General features: G+C 36.3%; 1 long non-coding RNA gene across 1 annotated transcript in view; it reads left to right on the top strand.

The window, feature by feature from the left end:
- Positions 1-18,987, top strand: part of LOC107311446 (uncharacterized) — a 50,547-nt gene extending 31,560 nt beyond the window's left edge. The window contains exons 2-6 of the long non-coding RNA XR_014942980.1: positions 7,983-8,159; positions 12,860-12,978; positions 15,439-15,582; positions 18,020-18,214; positions 18,537-18,987. This is a non-coding gene — a long non-coding RNA (uncharacterized LOC107311446). The remainder of the gene's footprint in view (positions 1-7,982; positions 8,160-12,859; positions 12,979-15,438; positions 15,583-18,019; positions 18,215-18,536) is intronic.
- Positions 18,988-19,241: the final 254 nt, after the last annotated feature.

Below are 19,241 nucleotides of genomic sequence, written 5' to 3'. Positions count from 1 at the left end.
ATATGAAGAAAGACTCATAGTTACAAAGTTAATGATAACATAGCTAAGAATCTTAATATTCTTTTCTGTTTATCTATTTCTTTACTTATTCATTTATTTATTTATTTTTACAATGATATAGGCATTGAGTCTCAATGTCACCTTCTATCAAGTAGGCACAGAAGCTTCTATCTCTCCCTTCTCCTAACCGCACTTCTTGCTCTCTTCATGTTTGTTCTTTCCCAAGACACATTTTTCATGACTCATTTCATTTTACTGAAACTTTAGAAGGTTCCTGTCTTCATAATCTTTGTTCTTATTCACCCTCATTTCCTCTCCTTGAGAGCACATGCCTCAGAACAAAAGGCAAAATAAACTGAATAAATATAAGTCAACATAAGAAATTATTTAAGTTACTGTTTTTATTAGAAAAACTGACAATTTTGAAATCTATCACCCTGAGATCCTCTAGCACTCAGACATATTGGGAATCAGGAAAGACTTCTGTCAGCACAGAAAAACTTTTCTTCTTCACTTTGTGTAATTGAGAAGGAAAATATTAAACTCAGCCACATTTTAATGTATAAAGAAAACTGTCATTGATCCAGAACTGAATGTTGTTCATTCTGGGCATTAATCCAGAATAATTCATTGGGGAGGGAGGGATAAAGAGAGAGAGCCTACATTTGGAGAGAGAATGAGGATGTTTCTCTGGCAGGTTGATTTAAAGCGTGGCAGCTATCTGAAACTGTTCAGGGAGATGGCATCATACAGTGACACTTAAGGCAGAGTGGTTGCACAGGATCCAATGGACATGGTAATTGGAAAAATGTGAAAGCATGTGAAATATGTATTTGCACACACTCCTGAAGCTGTAGAAGCCTGAGTACTTAGGTGGATGACCATTCTCCTCCATAGTTTTACGTGTTGAATGACATGGAACAAGCTAATCCTTGTAGTCTTTAGTGAAGCTGCACACAGAAGTTCTCCAGTGCTTCCCTCTGGTATATCTCAAGGTAAAGGAGATTCACTGTTAGAATTTCTAAATTTGTTTGAATTTCAATAACATGACCTGTGGTTAACGAGTATAACAAATGCAAACCTGAGTTACACAGGGTTTGAGTACAGTATTTTGAGTAGCTCAGTAGATGATTCATGAAAAGGTTAATGCATAAAACTGCAAGGCATTGTTTCTTCTGCCATCAAGCCTCTCCAACAGATGGTGCTAATACAACGCAAGGTCTTCTGGTGACAGTATTTTCATGTGCTGGAGTGCAGCATTATTAAGTACACTAGGACTGGTGTTGTCTGGTGTCACAACACATTTCCACTCAGGCTGCATTAACAAAGAGTAGCAGCTTCTGGAAGAGCTGCAGGGGTTAATGTGGACAGCCCGGTGTTAAGATTTTTTAGATGTAGAGCACAAGGAGGATTTTGGGTACACTGTTGGATGTATAGGTAAATGAAAGAATAAAACCAGAGGTCAGACCAAAGGAGATCCTTGGTCTGACTCCAACCTGTGTCCACCATCTTTGAATAAGGGCTTATTGGTGCTTGGTCAGGATTGCTGATGGACACATCGGGTTGGTGCCTTCCTGACCGTTCTTTTATTTATTACCCCTGCTTACCTAGAAGGCATATAAAGACCTGTAACTCAACTACCTGGTTCAAGAGCCATGACTTTTCTCAGTGCTGTTTCTGTTTCTGAGGAGTGTCTGTGTATTGATCTCTGTTGTCTCTGCTGCACAGATTTTCCAGAAGGCTCAAGTCACTTTCTGATGAACTGGTTTGGATGTTTTTGTTTGTTTGTTTGTTTGTTGTTGTTTTGTTTTGTTTTCTGTTTATTTTTTCTGGAATTTTTTGTGCTTCCATTCTGTCAAGGGGTCAAGGATATCTGTGCCACTTACCTCACTTAATCCTAGACACTGGTGAAAAAGTTGTTAAAAACATATTTTTCTGCATGACTGAACACTGCTGTACACAGAGTATATGATACTTTAAACACACTGAATTTGATTATCCTGATGCGCATTATAATATCTAGATATATACATATATATTTCCTGTAAACATTATTATATACAGTCAGTGCAATAAGAATGGAAGGACATGATCTTACGTAGCTTTGGGAAAGATATGAGTCATTGCTATTTTATATCCCTATAAGTGCATGGAAGTCTCTAACCCAACTGTAACTAGGTTAGCAACATTTTTCCCTTCCACAGTCCTCTTTTGATTTAGTTGATGTGACATTCCCTATTTCTTGTCTTAAATCATTGCATAATGCTACAACATGTTGTTAAAGGCTTTCTTTTTTTCTAGATACTGATGTGTAAAGGAAGGATGTAGACATTTTTCATAGGAACAATTCACATGAAATTAATTTGTACATAATCTGAAATATAAAGATACAATAGAAAAAAAGAATAAACAAAAGCTGCAGGATGGAAGGTCACATTTGGAGAAGACAGCAGAAGCCCTGAGTCATGCAGAAAGATTTATAAGTCCATAAAAAAGAAAGCTGGGAGAATCTGTAAGACATGTAAGTCATTAGAGATAACTGCTGCAGATACTGAAGATGGTGCAGAGACAAACACACTTCAGCAAAGCAGGCTGTTTAAACAGTCAGAGAACCGAGCTGTGAAATGAAGAAGCACATTTTTAAAGAAAGAAATGAAAGACCTGGGAGTACAGACCACGGCTGATTGTAAACTTACAGGTTAAATCCCTGTGAGACTTGAAGTAATTCTGATGTCTTCATATGGGATCACTTGATTTATATCTTATGTTTTCCAGAGACAGAGAGGAATAAAGGAGATGAAGAGATGTGGAGAAAAAAACTGAATGTGAACCAAAGGAACGATGTGGGCCACTTTCCATAGTACACTTTCATTTGTACTTCATATATAACTTTTAATATAGCCAAATATTAGACCTTCTTGTTATAAAGTATTATATGAGGCAAAACAAACAAACAAACAAACAACAACAACAAAAACAACAAAAACAATGCAAATGAAATGCTGGCAATTTTACTGTGGGTCCATTAGCATCATGATTTCAGTTAGAAAGACATTCCCATTTTATAGCTGGTATATCGTGAATGTCATTCTGAGGGCACGTACAACTACATGGGTTAATAGAACCTAGCACTTCTATAACCTTTGTTCCACCTCTACTGTAAAATTTATATCCACCTTTAGTTACTAAAGATTTGTCCAGAACTGATATATTTTATCTTTAATCCAATTAAAAGCTAATTGAGGTAAAGTTTGTCATTAATCTTACAAATTTGATAAAGGCGTGCATTTTTTTGTATTAAAATTTGGCAACATTTGCACTTAATACACATATTCATACTGACTAAATTCTAAAAGTATCTTGTGGTTTCTGTGAGGAACAATATTGAAATTAATTTTGTAATTGTTCTACTTTAATTTAATATGTAAATCAAATCACCAACAGCATAGTAATTTTAGATTGCAATATTGTTCTGGGAGTGATGTAAAATGACAGACAACATTAAATGAAATAGTTTGGAAAACAGTGATCTGTATCTGGTTGTAGTTAAATAAAGCTGGGAACATCTTGACCTCCCATACAGCCAGATGTAGAAAATGTACTTCAAAGTACATTACCAAAGTAATACAGAACTAATGGCTTGCAAATTTAATGAATGCTGTTCCTGAAAGAAATCTGAGGCCTCATAGTCTTGGAACCCATGAAAACAAAGCCTGTGTGCAAAGTACAACCTGATATTCTCTAAATAATCTGGAAGAAGTGACCTGCCGTCTACAGATGGGTAATTGCTTCAAAAGCAGTTATTACCTGCTTGGTTAGTGTTTTGATTTATTTCACTTAGCAATATGTAACATCAGCTGCATCTTTTACTGAGATCATTATATATTTAAAATATGTAAATATAAAATATTTAAAAATAATTAATTACACAGAAGTATTTTTTAAAAGATGTAAGCAGAAATATTTCTAGAATTTTCAGAATTTGCAGTTAGCGCATGGAAACATTCATTTCAATTTACTTGCGTACTAATAAGACAATAAAATCATTGTATATGCCATTAGAGAAGAATAAATAATATTTATTTTTCCAGCTATAGCAAATTGATGTTTCAGGTTTTAACTACTAGTACAAAAAGCCAGTCTGTCATTTAAAGAAGAATGCGTTAATGTCTTTGTGCTGTTGTTGTTGTTGTTTGTTTGTTTGTTTGTTTGTTTTGAGGGGTGGAGGGTTGGGGGGGTGGAAATCATGTTTCATTTTATATTGCTTCCAAATAGAAAAATCAAATTTATTAAAATTACTAGGAACTCCTTTGCTCTTTTCAGTTGTTACTTTTTTTGAAGGTGTTGGCCTTTAGTTGCATATTCTCCTTAATATTATAGAACATTGTATTTTGTATTTTACGCAAAACTGCTTCTTTCTGTTAGATCATATGTTCAGGGTCTTTTTTTCATTGACTATGTTGCATAGCACAGTCCGTAAATGACTATACATACAGATGCACATCACACCCAGTCTGCAAAGAGAGGTTGTTGACATCAGCCTTTTTACTTGTGCTCCATTTCTCTCTGTTCACCTGCACTTTTGAGAAGGAAAGCAAAAAAACGAAACACCCACCACACATCCAGTTGGTTCTGCCTCAACAAAATGGAGGAGTAGATGCCTTGAAGAACTGATGGCAAGATATGAAATCGTTTACCTCCTTGTCAATCACTTAAACATGTTTTGGGTTAATAGCCACTGAAATCTTTTTCCAGCAGTCTGCTGCCTAAGTAAAAATTCTGTAGGTCATTTCAGTACAATGTCAGTACACTGTATAGGTGTATCTCAGCAACAAGTATCAAAACTGTCATATCTGACAGGGAAGCCAGGAAATGCTATTGAGAAATAAAATATTGTCTCTGATAAACCATTCCCTTAGGACTACCGGGACATGCTGAGAGAAAAATGAAGGTGAATCTTTCCCTGCAGCCTTTCTTTAGTGTGTACAATTCACACAGGACATGTGTATATACATAATGTGTTTGTGTGACAAAGTTGGGTTGTCCATACAGCACAGCACTAGGTGAACTTTGCTCAGAGCATTGCCTTCAATACTGACAGTCACCAGCACATAGATTTCCATTTGACTATTTATCTTGTCTGTATCAAGAAAAAAAATCACCCCTTGACTCCACCTTGCCTGTACTTAAATAAATGAATCACAAATAGAATTACTGTCAAACAACTCAGCAATTCTGTACTTCTGATGAAAGCTCTTTCCCCTTGGCCCCTCCTTGCAAACACTTAAGTAAATTAGCACAGGATAGACAAAGCGATATACGGATCAAAGGATCAAGTTGTACTAAATGGCACAGGACTATTAATGCCCTCCTTGGAGACAGAAAATTAACTTTTGCTTCTGTTTTCCAAAGGTGTGGCCCCACTGCAAAAGTTGCAAGTTAGAATCACTTAACTCTCTCCATCTCTTAGTGTATGCATCTATTTCAATCCACTTATCAGGCTTAGGCCACACGAAAATAAATTGCTTTAATCCAGTTTTTCAAATGCAAAAATTTGAGAATTCCTTAATTATGATGCCTGGTTCTATCTCCTTCATCATCCTACTTTCCCTCTATCTTCTGGAAAGCATCTAAATTCCCAATTTATAAGCTTCTGAAGAATGAGCCATTTCATTAGGTGCTCTGAGAAAGCTTTTCCAGGAGCAGCAGTGTAACAGGGATTGCCATCCTGTAAGAAATGTGATATGGCACTCAGGAAAATCTCGTATTTGGGGCCTCCAGTTATGAGACGAACAGATTCTTCAAAAAAGTACTGATTTTACTTCCCAGACTACCCACAGCACTAGCACAGGCCTCCCTGTTTGGGTCTCCTCACCCCTTTCTGAGCTCACTTAGAGTAAGAACACTTGAGAGTTCAGAGAGCAAACACATGAGAGAGGCTTTCATGGTTAGGCAAAAAACCTTTTTCTTCAGGAAAGTGTCAGTTTTTGTGAGGAAGGATCTGAAGGTAGGCTAAGAAATGGCTCCAAGATCATGTCCTGCACAGTGTAAGCCTACTACACTGCAAGCATCACATGTGCCTATGCAAATCTGCCCATTGCCCCTTGCCCTGTAAGACATTATTCAGGCTCTGTCTCTCAGATGCACACAGCAGTGCAATTGTGTCCCCTGCACAGCCAGCTACAGAACAAGTTAAGATGCCCCTCGTGACAGGAAGTCAGACTACCTAAAGAAACAGTTTTCAACTGTAAAATAGCCCTTCAGCTGGGATTCATGAAGGATCAGATATTAAGAAGATGATGGTTTGGGGATAAGTTTACATCCATCTGTCAGCTCTGCTCTGGAAGGGATGTCACTAGTTTCTGAAGGCAGCTGCCAACTGTAGCTGTGCCAGAAGAGCAAGTTCTCCCCCTAGGTCTAGTTGAACCAGTGCTGAGTAACATTTCCTCACCCAGGAGAGCTACTTAATCTACTTAATACAAATACCTTGAGTCAGGGACCTGATTGAGTTTCAAGACCTGTTAGGTCCTACTGGTTAGAGGAACAGATTGTATCCCGTTAGCAAAAGGCAAGGTCAAAGGTAGCTTTGAATGCATTACAATCCAGCGGCCATTTTAACCTTCCTGTGTGTGCCCTTTTTAATCTTGTAGTTCTTGCTGCTTTATGAGAAATGAGTCTAGGCAAAGAGAGGAATTGGCAGTTAGTCATAATCACATCAAGTAGCATTTTTAAAGGAACAGTACAGGTGCAAGCTTCTTTCTGGTTTATGTTTTGTTCCTCAGGCTTTTTAAGGTCTTAATGTTTCCCAAGTTAGTAAAACAATGCAACATCCTTCCAGATTGTATTTTTTCACAGAACAGTTTAAAGGTAAGATTCTCTAAAATCAGCATCTCTTATTGTAATTCATAATATTCCCCCCAAAAAAGACTTGCAGCTCAAAAAATAATCAAACCAGTCAGCCAAGACCACTGTGCTTGACTTTAACCTGGCCCTCAACATTGAGTCATCCCCATCCTAAATCAGTCAGGGCAACCTTCCTGCTTTCTCATTCCCCTTACTCTTTGCTATTCTTTATTTTAACATTCTGTCACTTAGCTTCTGTCATCATGTTTGTCTTCTGATTGTGTGGCTTGAACAAGAGATCTTTCTTCAAAATGACACAAAATGGTTGTTGTTCTCATTTTTTGAATGACATATTTCTTGTGACATATATGACACTTGTCAACACTCATGAGATACAAGAGAGCACTGAAAAGTTTTGAATGATTAAAACAAGTCAAAGTCAGAGAAGGACACACAAAACTCAGGTTTTCTTTCTTCCTTGAGACATTCAGGTATTGAACTGGAAGAGAAACAACATAGTTTGCAACTTCCACATTTCTGTATAGCTCTTCCTGTTCTTGTCGTATCAGAACACTTTTCAGGTGTTCATGAGTCCTCAGATTGCTTTGCTGGTTATGGTTTTGGCAGATAATTTATATTTCTTCCTTGAACTTATATTTTTTCATAGTACCAAGTCTATTATATAAGAAAAGTACTGTATTTCAGTGCATTCCAGACACTACAATGTAAACTTTTATCTCATATTCCTTTTCAGATGCATTAACATTTCTAGAGCTTGATGTGACCTCACTCGTTCTGATTTTACACTTATATAACTCTGCTGACTGCTAAGGAGTTGTTCTTAATTTGCACTAAATTGTTTTCATTGAATATTTGCAACTACACATACAAATGACTGGTTATTTACTGTATTTCTACTAATGCTCTTGTTTTGAGTAGAAGAGGGATGTTACCATTTATCTTGTGTTGTCATTGCATACATCACAGTAGATAAGGTATTTTTTAATAACTTCTATTACATTTTTATTTTTTAATAATTTTTTTAAAATTTTCTTTCCTCTTAATCATCTTTCTTAATCACTATTTCTCCATTTATTTGAAAAAATTGTTCTTTACTTTTGATATGCATCCCTTTGTAGATCTGGGAAAGCTTTCTCGTGCAAGGAGCATAAACATTCACTGGCTTGTTTCAGTCAATGTGAATGCCAGGAGCAGAATGGAGAAATCCTGGTTCCCACCTCTGAGGCAGAAGAACATATTCATCTGCACTTTTCACTTGGCTGTTTTGGATTCTCTGAACTTCTGAGCTGAAAAAGGTAATTTTCTAGCTACTAATGACTAAATCTAATGACTGCTCTGTGAAGAAATGTGTGTACTTTTTGCTTTCCTGAATTTATGTATTCCTAAGTGGAAGAAAATAGCTTGTACTTTACGCTTCTAAAGCAAATGGAAGGTCATTAATGGCCTTCTGCTTTTTACTACTGATGATTATTGAACGAGTGTGAAATTAACTTATAAACAGATCCCTAGACTGGTCAGCTCTGACTGACCTCCATTTTTCTACAGGAAAGTTGTTCTCAGGAAGGAAGAGCTATAGAAGTGAGTTTATTAGCATTGTTCAGACTTTTGTTGAAAGGGAATGTAACAGAGAGAGAAGGAAAAAAAAAAAAAAAAAAGAAACCAGAACTACTTTCAGGAATATTTTTATATATACTGAATATATATAAAGTTTCTAGTAATAAAATGTTGACAAGAGAATACTGAAAGGATATAACAACAAGAAACCTGAGACAAAAGCTAAGATAACTCTTGGGAGTAATTTCATCACAGTCAGGCAAGTTATCCCAAAATACATTTTATCTTGTTTATCCGTAGTAGGTTCTTAAAATAAAACTTTAATTATCCCCATGTAAATGCTATTTTAAGACAAGAATAATAATAAGAATAATAAGACAATATATTAAAGCACTATATTGTCTTGTAAGCTGCTAGCACTGTTCAGGATACCATTTCTCCCCATGCTCCTTCATGATTTGATTTAAGTATATTCAACTTTTTCCCATTGTTTTACAAAAACATGAATGATGATTAGTATGCGAATCATGAAATATGAATTATCTAGCCTGGAGAAAAACTATTCTTTTTAAGTCTGAATGAACCGATTGAATTTCCAGTGAACTAGCTCTCAACCGATCAAGTGATTAAACAGAACAGAAACAGTTCAACAGTTTTTAGTAACATGGTGATTTCATGACAGCTGTGGAAACCTGAAGATCTGATAGCTCCTAGGCTATCTTCAGGCCTACCTCAGTGATTATTGTCATACAGACTGCTTGCATTTGTTTTACCGGAATGGTCTAAATCACTCACTGTCCCACTGTCTTAAAATTTTCTTTTAAGAACTACATGCCATTTGGTGTATTTCCAGTTTCCCAATTTTCTTACAGGAGAGGAGAGGGGTGAAGAATGGGTGGGACACTACTTGCTCATTCCCACGTAGCTTCATCTGCTTGCTCCTAGAGATGAAGATTCAGAATAGATCTAGCTCTGCTGGCATCATTAGAATTAGGTTAATTTGCATCATTTATTGACTATAATGCTTTTTGATCTAATCCAAAACAATCCAAATCCAAACACTTGAAGAAGTAGATAATCTCCATCGGAAATGTCAGATGTGAATTAGAAGAGCTACTTTTGATTTTAAAAACCATGAAATAAATTAAAAGCTCTGTGCTATTATCTCTAAGAGTCAAATTGCTGTTCTTTTCATTATTATTATTGTTGTAGTTATTGCTGCTACTTCAGATAGTGTTATTCACTAATTTGTTCCAAAGATGTGCACAGATATTAGAAGAACTATTATTTCCTTTTTCTAGTCATTATTTCTAAGACTAACTTATTTCAGACAGTTGAATACCAAAGACACCTGTTTTCTTTTGAGAGTATATCAAATACAGTAAACTATGATTAGTGAATGCTTATCATTTGTATTCAGTGGAGGAATTGGTTTTTAAACAAGTTAATCTCATTGTCTGTAAACAGTCTTTGACATCTTTAAATGAAACAAATGTATCTGTTAGAGTGTTGATTCAGATTAGGAACAGTTTATCTTCAGTATTTTAACTCTGTGCTAACAGATCAAAACCAGCCTTGTCTCTGAAAGTTATTAATATTAAATTATGTGGCTTTAGTCTTTAAAACTTCGGTTTCTCCCTCCTCCCCCTCCCACCCTATTCCCGTTCTCTGTGCAGACCAAATATGGCTATCTGAACCATGTTCCAGGCCAAACATGGTTATTTGAAATACATCCTGAAGTTGATGGCAGATGAAGAGATGAGACGAGGAAAGAAAAGTGGAAAGCTTGAACCTGTGCTTTCATGTGTACTCTCACATAGTGGTTATTTATTTGCAATGCGGTTAGGCAGTCACCCTGTCCTTGGTAAAATCCCAGCTATCCCACCTGCTGTCGTAGAGGCAATATTCAGTTGTTTCTGTACAGCTTTCTGGTGTCATTCTAGTGTGATATCCTGCTGTCACTCCAAAAGGAAAGAGGTCTCCTTTATGTCCTATGCCATATGTTTTAACCTCATGAAAAAATCTTTGACACTTTAGTATTATACTAATGATGGTGTGTCATTATCTGATGTTTAAGCAGTGCCTCACAAGATGTTTCTAACCCCTCAAGTGTTGAAATTTCTAACCAATCTGATGGGTCACTGATCTGCAGTAGACAAAGACAGATCTGCCATGGACATCACATGTGAGTCTAGCTACCCAGGGTTACAACAAAACTCTCATTTGTTTTCACTGTCTTTTCAGAACACAGTTCCAAAAGAAAAATCAGCCATAACCTAGCAGGCAGAAGTTTGTTCTTTAACCTGAATACAAGTGTGAATGAATTGAAAATTCATTTTCCATGAATACTCACTTCTACAACTTTCTATAAAGATTTAATAAGGAAAAGATACTGTCAGGATTAGCTTGAATGATGAACTGAAGCACAGAGATACCAGTGTAATAAATAAATTCATATCCTCAGGCATATTTCCACAGGTCAATAAAAAGATGATATAGAAAACCATGGTCATATGTAGTATTTTATTTCAGTACTGTAGTCAATTGTTTCTTAATTAGTCAAACATTAGTTCCAATAAATCTTTCACCAACTAAAGTAATTAAAATAAGGTTACCTATTGTCAAGAAAAAAATGTTCAGGAGCATTCCTACAAGCACATATGTGCAACCCCGAGACAATAATTTATATCCCTCTGAATACTACAGGGCCAATTGTGTTATTATTGTCTTGATGAATGCTTGAAATAGGGGTTTATCATAGCATTTTCTCCTTCTGAAATGTTGACTTAAGGATTTGGCATCAATCATAGCAGGAAAGAAATCTAAACAAAAAACAAAAAACTAACTAAAAGTATTGCAGGCTTTTTCTTTGTGCTGCTAATCAGCCTTCCAGATACTTAACTGACACTTATTTATTTCATTCTCATCTTACATAGTTAGCTTGTTGGGATTGCTCAGTCCTTTCTGTTGTTCAGCCTGTTGTATAACAAGGCTAAGCAGCAGAAAGATGGTATATACACATATAATGCTAAATGATAAAACAACAAGCAGCATACTAGCTGACAAGCTTTACAAAATTTGGAAATGATTAACAAAATTAGATAAATTGCAGATTTATGAAAAATAAGACGAGTACAATAATAGTTACCCACACAAACTGAATAAATGTCTCCTATGGACAAGGTTAAGAAACATGGCTTTTCCATGCAAAATGCACATGCAGTGTTAGAATCTACTAGGAAAAAAAATCTATTTTTCTGTTTTTATCTATTCTAGATTTTATTTTCAGTGATGCATAAAACCTAGTCCAACAAACATGAGGGAAAAATCCACTGATCAGCATTTAATAGAGAGCCTGAGCTAAAGAAAACCATCACTCAGTGCAGGAAAAGTTAATGTGTTAATGAAGGGGGAAAAAGAAAAAAAAAAAATGAAAAAGAAAAAAAAAGTAAAGAAAATGAGCACTACAAAAAGGAAAAGAAACCTCTAAGCAACTTGTGTATGTTTAAAACTTTTTTTTTTTTTTTTTTTTTTGGCTAGATGACAGGGAAAACTCAAGAAGTACACCACAAGCAGGAAGCCAACAGCCAACAGCGATAACTGTGAAGGCAGCTTTCTGGTGGAGATGTTAGAATGGCACTGAGGTTTGATAGGGTCACAGGAGGAAAGCCCAAAGACCACTCTTCATTAATGGCAAATGTCTGTTCCATCCATAAATAGGGATCTACAGTGTGTCCTGAGAACTGTTGATTAGCAAGTCTGATTTCCAGTCCTAGTAAGGCAGTGTAGTCTGTGACGAAGAGAAAGAACATTGTGCTCTTATGCCCGTCAGCACACAGCAAACAGTGAGTTATATGTATTTTGCGGGGGAGCTAATGTATGAGAGGTGATCATCATGCAAGGCATTGCTTAGTAATTTTCTTCCATTTCCCCTCACAGTTTACCATAGAAACGAAGACATAAAGCCCAGCAAATCTAAAGAGAATAATCAACTGCAGCTTAATTTAGGATTAATAAGCATGTTATTTACTATTTTCCACGTTGTTTCCTCTGTCTTTAGGATTCCAAGAGAAAAATTGGCTCTTCTTTGTACTTCATTTTGATGTTTTTTAAACTGAGTTGCTAATGTCACGTTGTACCTAAAAACATACACAGTGAACAAATCCTTTCCTGTGAGTGATGGGCCTTCAGTTTCTAAAAATCAAACTAAATAAGCACTGCAGTGCTTAAAATATGCAGCAAGTCTTGTAGCCTGCTTTTTCTGCTGCTTTTATAAATTTGAGTTCCTCATTCTCAGTTTATGTAGGTTGAAACTTCCGGAATTTGATGCGACTTCCCTTCAGGAAAGGCAAATTCACATAATGCTCCATGAAGGTAGATTTACTTTGACTTGAAAATCGTAGGAAGTTCTCTGTGTACTTATGTGGGCACTTTCTTTCAGTGATGCACAGGGCACAGACTGAGTAGCTCCATGGAAATCAGCAGACATCACTGATCCCCTGAGGAGCTCAGCTGACTAATGTTGAGAGCTTGTTTCACCAACAGGCTGAGATGATTAAGGTAGGGAATCTTGGCCGTTGGTGATTTTTGCTCCAAGGACCCTTCTTCTTGGTTAACAGTGATGAAATCATGACCATTGTACACCTAGCTGATAAACAACATAAGAAACATCTAACTGAATACAGATGATACTTATTGTCTAGGGAATGTCATGATTAAATATTCCATGTTCTAGAGAACAAATACATCAACTGAATGAATTTATTTTAGATACAAGAATTTTGTGCACAATCTTTACAGCAGCCACCACAAACTGTAACAGCTCAGAACTGTGCCACTCAATCCATTTCACTTTCCATCAGAATTGTGGCATACCCCATGCAGAATTAGCTGAGGTGATTCTTTACTTTTGTGGCTACTATTATTGTCAACTATTACATTTTACAGCAAAATCTTACTGAAAAGCCATAGGAGAGGGAGAGAATGAAAAGAATCTGGAAGATTAAAAAATCCACCAGGCAAATAAGTAATCCACTGAAAGATTTACTTCTGTAGATAACAGAAAGGGTGAGATAATTCACTTTTTTTTAACATTAATTTAAATTATATTGCAACATGTCACTAAGCAGAAGTTGCATTATTATTACCACTCTTTCCTAAAATTAAACTTTGAAGAAATTAATTCCTGTCAGCAGAGAAACAAGTATTCTGTCATTGACTATATCTTTTGCTACTGTAAAAAAAAAAGATGCTACTAAATTGTATTTGTTATTTTATACATGTAGAGATGAGTACAACAGAAATCCATAAATAATCTTATTGTTTGGTATTTTTGGCATTTTAAGTATGTAATGTTGAAAATAAAATGCTTATTTTGAACTTATTGTAAAATTGGCAACTAAACGCCTCCAAATTTCACAGTACATTTAAGAACACCAAACTGTAATGAGGACAGGAAAGGCGATGGGCCAAAGGAGGCAAATTACTATGTACCAAGAATTTCTTTTATGACAAGGAGTCAGACTTCACTATTCTGAGGTCAATAAAGTCAATGGTATTTTGCACAGTGTGTGGCCTTTCTTGAACATGTGTATATTGAAATGAAGGGGAATGAAGTTAGATCCTGTCTTATTTTGCACCGGACTTGGTAATAACTTAAACCAAATAAATGTTTCTTTGCTTTCTGAGTTCTAATCTTCAGGAAATTTATTCAAGCTTTCACATTGCTTTTGCCTGGAAAGGCAATAAATCAAAGAAAGCCATTTGTAATATACTTCTGCACACACACACACACACACACACACACACACACAGTAGAAAAAGATGAAGAATCACCGTTGTCCAACTATATTCTGTTAGCCAATCTTTAGTGATGATCAGAGCTGGTTAGCATTTACAGGCATTTTTTAGGGACTAAAATGTAGGGCACAAAATCCATCTCCTTAGCACACGTTATTTAATCATATCAGCCTGAACTTTTTTGTTCAGTTCAATTGATTCTCCTATTAAAAAAGAAAATGGCTTTCCTCAGATCTTTAATGTTTTCAGACCAATTGAGAACCCATATAGCCATCAAACAAAGACTATTATGGCATTGAAAGTATTGAATAGCTATTGCAAGCCCACTGCAGTGTTCTTTAAATAAGTTTCCTATTTATTACTTGTGCTCTCAGTAGGCAAAAAAAAAAAAAAAAAAAAAAAAAGAAAAGAAAAAATTCAATTGATTCAGGATGAAGTGGACTGACCTGTTCTGCTGCTGAAAAAAACAAGAGTGTATGAGGGAGATAAATTGCACCTATGTTTTAAAATTCACAGCAGGGAAATGTAGTATTATTGTTTGAGAGAATGACATTTTTTCCTAGTATAGCAAGAGGGACACATGAAAAGAAAAGGCCCACTTCTCAATGACAGCTCTAGAAGAAGGGAACTAACCTTGTGCCCCAGAGTATCTGCATGAAGTTCCAGTATTAGGAGTCAGCAGACTTTTCCCTTCAGAAACTGGCCCTGAGTGCTTGATCACTCAGCAATTTTTTCAACTAAATCAAAACTGAAAGACCATTTACAAAGACTCTAACCCACAGTTACAAAGCATTAGGGTATCTAATTCAGTGGTGATTCCATAGGGATTAACCATGAAAAGCTGAACCTGCATGACAGTCCCAGATGCTCACCAAAGATGGGAAGAGCTCCAGGCTCCCCTCAGCTATCACATGAAGTCTCTTCTTCCTGAAGCCAGAGAGCCAACCTGAAGGCTATCAGGCTCTTCATTCTCAATAGAATATTAGGAAAGAGATGGAGAAAATGAAAAAATAAAATTTCCTCATGATGGGTAGATGTATGGATGAAGTTTTACCACAGCTTTACAAATAATATTGTATGCAGATTTACAGGATGAAGGCAAATGTATAAGCCTGTATGAGGTTGATAGGAACAACACAACTGGACATCTTTCACCAATTGCCATTCTCTAAGCAGTGAACAGTGAAAGGATCTGACATTTAAAGTTGTTTCTATTTTCAGATGTTGGGACATGGAGGATCTGTATCAAACAGACACAGGAACAAGCACACTGGGATTCAATTAAAGGAGATTCAGCTTCAATATTGACACTTCCCTTAAACTCAGAGACAGTCTAAACAGGTCTTTTCCTTCTCATTTCTCAAGGTATCTAGACAAATGGCAATAAATGTTCAAATCTTGAGTTTGACGTATGTCATTTCACCATGACTCAGACAGCGAATACAGATGAAGAAAAATAGGAGGGATGATTTTGTGATCAGTATCTTGACTTAAAGTTATTTAATTCCTTAAATCTTAAGTGTCTGTCGCTATTTTCTCAATAGCAACAAAGGTTTGAAAGTTAATATTCTTGAAAATATTTTCAGTAGTAGAGGTATTGTACTTTCTGTTCATGCGTATACATACTGCACCAACAGGAAACATGAACTATAGTGGTAAATATGTGTCTGATTATACTGGTTACTTTTTCAGTATACAAATCACTTGTCAATTTTGGAAGGCCGTGTTTTCAAAGATAGAAATTAAGTCATTATTTGTACTGGTTTGCTGTTGTAATTTGGACTGATTCTGATAACAAGTTCATTTTAAGCATTCTGCACCTGAAGAATTAAGAACATATCCTATGCACTTCCACTGTAAACATATCCACATGTATCTAAGCTTTTACTACTCGATCAACAGTAAGGCACAAAAGAATTGTTTCCACAGAAAGTTGAAAGTCTGTATTCTGTATCAATTCTGATAGCCACTAATCACAATAATCTTGTTCAGCATTCAGATTGCTAGAAGAATGCCACTGCCTGGAAATTCAATGCTTTATTCCAGGACTGAGTCACTTAAGGTGACTCAAAACCATTATTTTCATTGCAGTGTATTGCCTAATTAGCAACTCAATTAATAGTTTATAACTTAAGCCATTTGCTGGGTTTTCACTTTGGTTCATGTAAAAAGGTAGGTTTTTGCAAAACACGTTTTTTTCCTTATGAATATTTCACTCCAGTAGGAAAAGCACAGTGTTTTCAAAACAGAGCACATCAAATTACAATGAAGCAAAACTTGTGTTTTGTCAGAATATTCCAGCCAGAATACCCACTACATAATAGCAGACATTTTACCCAAATTAATTTCTGAAACATCTAGGATATATAGTTAAAAAGAAGAATTCTGAAGATAAGTCTCAGCCTTGAAAGTCTCTTGAAAGTGAAAAATGATGCAGGACAACAGCAAAAACAGGGTAGTATTTGAACCCCAATAAAATCTGTATCAAAATCCTTGGCTTTGGTGGAACATCAGTTCTTCCACAAGCTGTAGCAAATCAGTAAAGCTTACTGTGAACTTCATGCATTCTGCAGCTTTGCAGAACACTCCGAAGTATTTCATAAAATCTCCCAAAGCATCTGAAAAAAATTATTGAGAAATGACTGAAAAGGTTAAAAGTGAAAAGAGAGAGAAGAAAAAAAAAGTCATGCTGAACCAGGAAAGCAAATGTTAGGGTTGAAAGCAGGTGAGATGTACTGACAATTATAGGAGAGATCTTGCTTAGCCAGAGCTCGTTTTCCCTTCAGAAGAGCAACAAAGGTGAAATAAGTGAGTAGTCCATTTTCACTAATATCTACCTTGCTGTAGGGCTATAACAATATGTTTTAGCTGCTGCAAGTAACTGAAATTAGTAGGATATACCATGGAATTTGTTGTAATCTGAATGAAAATCACAAGTATTTAACTTTTTATGTTCCAAATGTCTAGAGGTTAAAATCACATAAGATGTCAGAAAATCTCCTGAGAAGCACAGAAAGACACATTCCTTTTAAGTCCCATCTAGGATGGACAAAATATACTAAGCAGAGCAGGACTGGACTGCTGAATGCATGCACTGGATGCTCTACTTGGACATTGCTGCTTTTAAATCACATTAATTCCCTCTAATGTTATGTTAATGTTTTGAGGCAAAGCCAAAGTCTCCTAAGAAAATTTGGCTGTCTTTTTAAGATAGAAAGCTAACTAAACCTTCAGAGATGTTCCCAGAAAATCTTCATGGCTGGTAGATGAGAGAGAGCTCCTGAAAGAAGGAATTTATTTTCCCTTCTTTTTTTCCTGGACATTCCTCCTGAAACACATCTAAAGCAATATTTTATAAATACGGTCTTTCTGTAGGATTTTGAAGTCTCTGCTGGAGTAAGGTCCATGACTACTATTTGGACATATATGAGCAGAGATGAGCTGAAGGGTATAAGCAGATGGCAGTGGTGACCTGGCAGTGGAGGCCAGGCATAGCAGCACAGATTTAGAGGAGCACAGCAAGATCTGTGCCAAAACTGTCAGATTCTCTCATCCAGACATCCACCATATTCTCACAGTACATGTAGTAAGATATTTAGTGTTCACCCACTCAAAATTATCTGAAAAATGAAATACCGTCTTACTCTAAAATGTCCCACTATCAATCTTTGTAAAGTTCTCTCTTCTCTATTGTATGTCACAATTGAATGGAAGACAATGGAATAGAAAAGCAAAGCTCCTACAGAGTACCATAAAAAAGAGGCATATTTTCATGAAGGTCTCTATACCTTACACTTCATAGGTCTTATTTCCAAGAATGTGGCCTGGCTATGTGTTAACAGCAACAGCAGAAATAATCTGAAGATACTGTGACCCATTCCAGAATGATGTTGCCCAAAAAGGGACATCTTGCTGGCTGCAGTAGTTGTGGTTGGACTCAGACAGAGACTTGCAACCTGCTTCCAGGCTGATGAGGGCTTTTTAGCCTCAGAAATGGGTAAGTGATTGGGTGAGGCCTGGATGCTGTATGAAAATCTCATGCTTGCAGTGTTTATGAAGATAGCATGTTTGTTGTGCCTTTGTCACAGCATGATGACAATCTCTCACTCATCTCTCACTCCTAACAAAGGGCTTACCTGGGCTGCCTGGCATATAGGTATGTCCTTTTGATATAAGACTGCCACAAGACACCAGAGTTTAATCAGTGATGAAAAGACCCTGAAAGTATGCAGATTTGCTGCATGGCTGACAAGTGTTCTGTATGGAGATCCATCCAAAGGGATGTGATAGGTGCAGCTCCTTCCTTTATTCTTTCACAGGTGGTACCTGTACTTGGGGCTGCTGGGTATGTGCCATGCTCCACCTGAGGAATATCTGCAGTGTGCTTAGAGATGTTCTGACATGCACCCAAATGACGGCTGCGCACTGCCATTTTCCTCCAGCCAAATTGTATTCCGAAGTCACCCCCCTTTCAATGACAAATGGAGCACTCAAGGGTACTATTGTTGCGCAAAATGGACAAAACCAGAAGCTCCTTTGATGCTGTTATATCTAAATATGCACTCTGTATAGATTCAGAGTATCTGTGACATGCAGAATTTCTCTAAAACCCCTGAGTCTTACACTGCTTTCAATTTGAGAAATACAGCATAAATAATAAATATCTTGAAATCAGGGGAATATATTTCAAGTGAGCTTTAATATATATTAATATGTATCACACTGATGTCTTAAAAAAAAAATAAAATAAAAAAAGGAATACTTAGAAAACTTTTTTTGTGTGTCTGCTGGGTTTTGTACAGTTTTCTCCTGAGAACGAGAAAATTGAAAGTAGGTCCTGGAATAAGGACAATTACTGGAAGAGGGGTAATATTTTATATTTTAACACATATAAATATATATTGTCTATGTAAATTTTGTTGCAGTAACATTACTCTCCATACCCTTACAACTGTTTGTATGTCAACCGAAGAAAGCATAATAAGTATTCCCTGCATGTGTTTCCAGCCAAGTTAGTGGTGATA

This window comes from Coturnix japonica, chromosome 1 (genome assembly GCF_054131305.1).
Source record: "Coturnix japonica strain WE chromosome 1, WE-NBRP24, whole genome shotgun sequence".
NCBI lineage: Eukaryota > Metazoa > Chordata > Aves > Galliformes > Phasianidae > Coturnix > Coturnix japonica.
This window is presented reverse-complemented; position numbering and strand designations above follow the sequence as displayed.